Genomic DNA, 6,000 nt, shown 5'->3' with positions numbered 1-6,000 from the left:
CACACACACACACACACTCACACACACACACACACACACACACACACACACACACACACACACACTCACACACACACACACACACACACACACACACACACACACACACACACACACACACACACACACACACACACACACACACACACACACACACACACACACACACACACTCACTCCACGTCCCTGCTGGAAGAACACACACACACACACACACACACTCACTCCACGTCCCTGCTGGAAGAACACACACACACACACACACACTCACACACACACACACACACACACACACACACACACACACACACACACTCACTCCACGTCCCTGCTGGAAGAACACACACACACACACACACACACACACTCCACGTCCCTGCTGGAAGAGCGCGGTTCTGTGGTTACTGATTTTCACCGCACTTTCACTGTTGGTGTAGAGAGATTTTATAATGTCAAATGTTTTTCCGCCGATGCCAATTTGTAGGATTTTGTACAGTAGACCATCATGCCAAATTGAATCAAATGCTTTTTTAAAGTCCACAAAACATGCAAATATTTTCCTTTGTTTGTCGTTGATGTTCTTGTTGATTAGAGTGTGGAGAGAATAGATGTGGTCGGATGTGCGATGTTTTGGTAAAAAGCCAATCTGAGCTTTATTTAAGATATTGTGTGCTGAGATGTGTGAGACTGTTGATGATACTGCAGAACAGTTTTCCTAAAGCACTGCCCACACTGATGCCGCGGTAGTTATTGGGGTCGAATCGATCACCGCTCTTAAATATGGGGGTGATGAGTCCTTCAGACCAGATCTCAGGGAAGTGTCCAGACCAGAACACCAGATTAAATAATTTGGCTAGAGTTTGAATCATGCTGGGACTGCTGAGTTTAAGCATTTCGTTATTAATGTGATCTTGTCCACATGCTTTCTTTAATTTAAGATTTTTAATATGTTCTAATATTTCAGATATTGTTATAGATTTATCTAATGGATTTTGATAATTCTTAATAGTTTTTTCCATGTCTTCTAAAGTTTTCTTTACTTTACTCTGAGGTTGGTTGAGGTCAGCCGGTTCAATTTTTTGATACAGATTTTCAAAGTAAGATTTCCAAATTGTGCCATTCTGGAGTGATATCTCTAATTTGGGTTTTTCGAGTTTTTTATATAGGTTCCAGAAAGTGTTTTGATCTATTGAATCGTCAATTTCTTTAATTTTAGTTTGAAAATATTTTTCTCCATTTTTCCACAGAAGTGTTTTGTACTTTTGCAGACAGTCTGAGTAAGAAAGCCGTAATGTCTGGCTGGACGGATCTTTGTGCTTTTTGTTAGAAAGTCTCCTTAGTTCTTTTCTGAGACCGGCACATTCATCATCAAACCAGACATCCTTTCTCTTTCTCTGTTGATTGGTTCTATGTTTGGTTTGCTGTTTAATATTAGATAGAGTTATCAATGTTTTGAATATGTAATTTAAGTTTTTTGTTGCTAAATTTATTCCATTAATATCTAAGGTGAAATCAGTGGACATAAATTCATCTAGCATTTTTAATATACTAGGATTGTTCATATTTTCCTTGAATTGTTCTGAGTTGGATTGATTCCACTTGAGTTTGTTTCAGAGGAAACAGTTTTTCAGATTCAGATGGAGCAGTTTTGGTTATTTGACATGGGGCTTTCAGATAAAGCACAGTTTGGCAGTGATCGGACATCGGGAGCTGAGGTCTGACTGTGAAGGCATTAATAAAACTTTGATCAATATCTGTTATTGAATAATCAACCACACTGGTTCCTAATCTGGAGCAATAAGTGAATCTACCTAATGTATCTCCACGAGTTCTGCCGTTAATGATGTATAATCCTAAACCTTTACAGAGTTTTAACATTTGTTTTCCACTAATGTTCACTGAGGTATCATAGCTGTTTCTCGGTGTGATATTCGATGAGGGATGAAACGTGGTGTCATTGAGGATGTGCTCATTATCTACAATATTTACATAATCAATTTCTCGCCCTGTTCTGGCGTTTAAGTCTCCACAGATGAGGATATTTCCTCTGGACTGAAAGTGTAAGATGTCAGTCTGTAATATTGGGAAGCTTTGCTCTTCGTAATAGGGAGAGTCATGAGGTGGAATATAGACTGCACAGAGGTAAAGGTTTGACTGATATATGACGGATTTCACTTCAAGCCAAATAGATGATTTTCCACTTTTAGCAATTTTAATAGAATGTTTTAAATCGTCTTTGTGCCATATAAGTATTCCACCTGAGTCTCGGCCACATTTAATTTTAGAATTTTTTGATGAAGGAACCATAATTTCCTTGTATCCTATTGGACAATGTAAAGTCTCATTGCTACGACACCACGTCTCATGAAAGATACAGATGTCCATGTCTGTTACACTGCTGAGTAAGTCTTGGTCTGCAGTCTTATTACCAAAAGTAGAAGAGTGCAGACCTTGTATATTCCAACAACTGATTTTAAATTATTTCATGGATAGTTTTTTCTGTAATGTGTGTGTGTGTGTGTGTGTGTGTGTGTGTGTGTGTGTGTGTGCTATGCAGGTTATGTCCTCAGCCTGGAGCAGATGATGTTCAGCAGATGTCGTATCTGGTTGAGTTCAGCAGCTGCAGGGTTCTGTGGTTGTTGAGCGGCTTCTGCGTAGCTCTTGTGTTGGGATGGAGGTCCAGTGGTCCGTTTGGGCTCTGCTGGAGGACGAGGACTTCTCTGTTGCGTAGCTCTTGTGTTGGGATGGAGGTCCGGTGGCCCGTCTGGGCTCTGCTGGAGGACGAGGACTTCTTGGTGGCTGAGAGCTTCTCTTGTTATCGAAGTTTCTGCTGTTTCTTGCTGTGTTTCCAAGGGCTGTGCTTTTCAGGCGAAGACTTTCACTCCTTGTTTATTGAGATGTACGTGGTCATACATATGATGAGGCTGTATGTCTTTGTGATGGGCGAGATGAACATTAGGAATGAGTGCGCAGCTTCTGGAGAGTTCCACATTATTCCCGTGGATCACGTGGAACGGCACATCGGTGCGTGGCAGCAGTGTGGACAGAGTTATTCTAGCCTCTGGGAAACGTTGTGTGGCTCTGATCGCCATCTCTCTCATCACAGGAGCCACACGGCCCTTCATGGCCCTTAAATCATTTGTCCCTGTGTGGATTACGATGTGCTTGTAGTTTTCATGTTTACTCTCAGACAGGATCTGAAAAGCCCTTCTAGTGTTTGGGCACCAGATTTTCTTGGCTCTCATGTTTGGTAAAAGAAGTCTCTCATTGATATATTTCCCATTAGAGTCAGTCAGGATAAGAGCATGTGTTTCTCCCGGGTCCTGTGCAGAAGAGCTGTGGATCTGGGGTGCTGGATCAGTCGAGCAGTGAGGCTCTTCTTCCACTGGCAGCTGTTCAGGTTGAGGGTTTTCCATGAGCATCTCTGGACGAGTCAAGGGTTTGGCAGAAGACTCTTCAGGTGCTGAAACAGAATTGAGTCTTTCTTTCAGATCTGTGATGAGTTCATCTTTGGTGTGGAGTACTGACTTCAAGGCCGATAACTCCTCCTGCATTTCTTTTCTAACTTCCGTTAGTTGTTTTCCTAAAGTTGATTTTACTTCCCTTAGTTCATCTTTAGTTTTCTGAAGTTCTTCTGTCATTTCTTCTCTGTGTCTCTGCAGAGATTCAACTTCTTGTTTTAAGTTCTTTATGTCGATTGTCACTTGTTCCATGTTGTTGTCTTTCAGGTGGGATACTATTAATTCTTTCATCTCCACTACTTCTACTTCTAGAAGTGAAAAGTTGTCTTTCATTCTTGACATTGGAGATGGAATCGCAGTTGCTAAAGTCACTGTCGTCTTTTGAGCTGATTTTCCAGGGGAGGGAACGATGTTCGCATTCTTGTCAACTTCATCAGACAGTGCCAGCTTTTTTATTAATTCAAAATCTTCAGTGAAAACCTTAAGAGCAGACTCTGATCCCTGGACCATGACAGTGCCATTTTGATATAAGTTCAGGGTCAAAAATCTTGTTTCATCATTTTTTTCAGCATCTTCAAATGCTAAGATCTGTCTGCCTTTACAGATGCCTCTTTTCTTGGTAAAGGTGAGATGTTGACAGAAGGCAGTGTGCCATACAGGGCTGTGTTCGGTGTAAAAGAGCAGGTTGTTCATGGCACTGTGGTCCTGTAGATCCGCAAACAGTGTGTCGGGCCTCTCCTTCATCTGCTTGTGTCTGAGGATCAGCCTGGAGGACTCAGAGCTCTTCTGAGGGTAGATGAAGGGGCGTGGCCAAGATGATGCGCTGGCCATAGTTGATTTGGAATGTAAACAATCAACTGAAATAACTGCCACTGTTTTGAATTGTTTTGTTTTTCATCCCTCAGTGGAGATATAAAACTGGTAAAAATGAGTAAATAAGCCAAAAATGGGGAAAATATGACTTTCACACTGATTTCTTTAAAATTCCAGTTGTGTCCAAAATGTCCAAAAATGTTTTTTCTGTGCTGTTCTTTCAAACAGGAATCAAGCAAAAGTCCAAAGAGAGACACATAGCACTGTCTATTCAAAATGTCTTTACCTCTCTTTTCCTCCAAGTTTTCCTATAGCTGTTGTTGTTGTTTCTCTCTGCTTGATGTTATCCTTTCCAATAAGAGTATCCTCTTCTGCAGAGGTTATCCTGTGATCAGCTTCTCTTGAACTTTTCCTCAAATTCAGGAGTGACAGTGTAAAAAAATAAAATAAAAAATAAAAAAATAAATAAACTGTCCAGATTCAACAAAATCTTTGTCTAGATGTTGTCTAGATGTTGTTGTATGTTGAATCCTCTCTTTTCATTAGCTTGTTAGCAAATAAATCTTATTTTTCTTGCAATTTATCTGGAGCTCAAGTGTGACTTGTCTCTCCCTCTCTCTCTGTCTATCTGCTCTTCCTCCTCTCTCTCTCTCACTTGCTGTTGTCTCTCTCGCATCACTTGCTGTTGTCTCTCTCTCGCATCACTTGCTGTTGTCTCTCTCTCTCTCACTTGCTGTTGTCTCTCTCTCTCATCACTTGCTGTTGTCTCTCTCTCTCATCACTTGCTGTTGTCTCTCTCTCTCATCACTTGCTGTTGTCTCTCTCTCTCATCACTTGCTGTTGTCTCTCTCTCTCATCACTTGCTGTTGTCTCTCTCTCTCATCACTTGCTGTTGTCTCTCTCTCTCATCACTTGCTGTTGTCTCTCTCTCTCATCACTTGCTGTTGTCTCTCTCTCTCATCACTTGCTGTTGTCTCTCTCTCTCATCACTTGCTGTTGTCTCTCTCTCATCACTTGCTGTTGTCTCTCTCTCATCACTTGCTGTTGTCTCTCTCTCTCATCACTTGCTGTTGTCTCTCTCTCTCTCTCTCACTTGCTGTTGTCTCTCTCTCTCATCACTTGCTGTTGTCTCTCTCTCATCACTTGCTGTTGTCTCTCTCTCTCTCTCATCACTTGCTGTTGTCTCTCTCTCTCTCTCATCACTTGCTGTTGTCTCTCTCTCTCTCATCACTTGCTGTTGTCTCTCTCTCTCATCACTTGCTGTTGTCTCTCTCTCATCACTTGCTGTTGTCTCTCTCTCTCTCTCTCTCTCACTTGCTGTTGTCTCTCTCTCTCTCACTTGCTGTTGTCTCTCTCTCTCTCTCTCTGTTGTCTCTCTCTCTCTCATCACTTGCTGTTGTCTCTCTCTCTCTCATGTCTCTCTCTCTCTCATCACTTGCTGTTGTCTCTCTCTCTCTCATCACTTGCTGTTGTCTCTCTCTCTCTCATCACTTGCTGTTGTCTCTCTCTCTCTCTCTCTCACTTGCTGTTGTCTCTCTCTCTCTCTCTCTGTTGTCTCTCTCTCATCACTTGCTGTTGTCTCTCTCTCTCTCATCACTTGCTGTTGTCTCTCTCTCTCTCATCACTTGCTGTTGTCTCTCTCTCTCTCATCACTTGCTGTTGTCTCTCTCTCTCTCATCACTTGCTGTTGTCTCTCTCTCTCTCATCACTTGCTGTTGTCTCTCTC

At 41.9% G+C, this 6,000-nt stretch overlaps 1 protein-coding gene across 4 annotated transcripts in view; it reads right to left on the bottom strand.

The window, feature by feature from the left end:
- Nucleotides 1-6,000, bottom strand: part of LOC309502537 (uncharacterized protein) — a 143,656-nt gene that overhangs the window by 135,768 nt on the left and 1,888 nt on the right. Inside the window, exons 5-7 of one of the 4 annotated variants that reach the window (XM_082174940.1) lie at nucleotides 5,738-5,789; nucleotides 5,614-5,650; nucleotides 5,011-5,581 (exon numbers count right to left, since the gene is read on the bottom strand). The exons of the other annotated variants lie outside the window; for them this stretch is intronic. The gene's annotated coding sequence lies outside the window, so the exon portion shown is untranslated. Of the gene's footprint in view, nucleotides 1-5,010; nucleotides 5,582-5,613; nucleotides 5,651-5,737; nucleotides 5,790-6,000 lie in introns of those variants that run through there. 4 annotated transcript variants of the gene reach the window in all.

Source organism: Leuciscus leuciscus, assembly GCF_965113295.1.
Source record: "Leuciscus leuciscus genome assembly, chromosome: 1".
NCBI lineage: Eukaryota > Metazoa > Chordata > Actinopteri > Cypriniformes > Leuciscidae > Leuciscus > Leuciscus leuciscus.
Note: the sequence above shows the minus strand (reverse complement) of the source record. Positions and strands in the feature narration are given on the sequence as shown.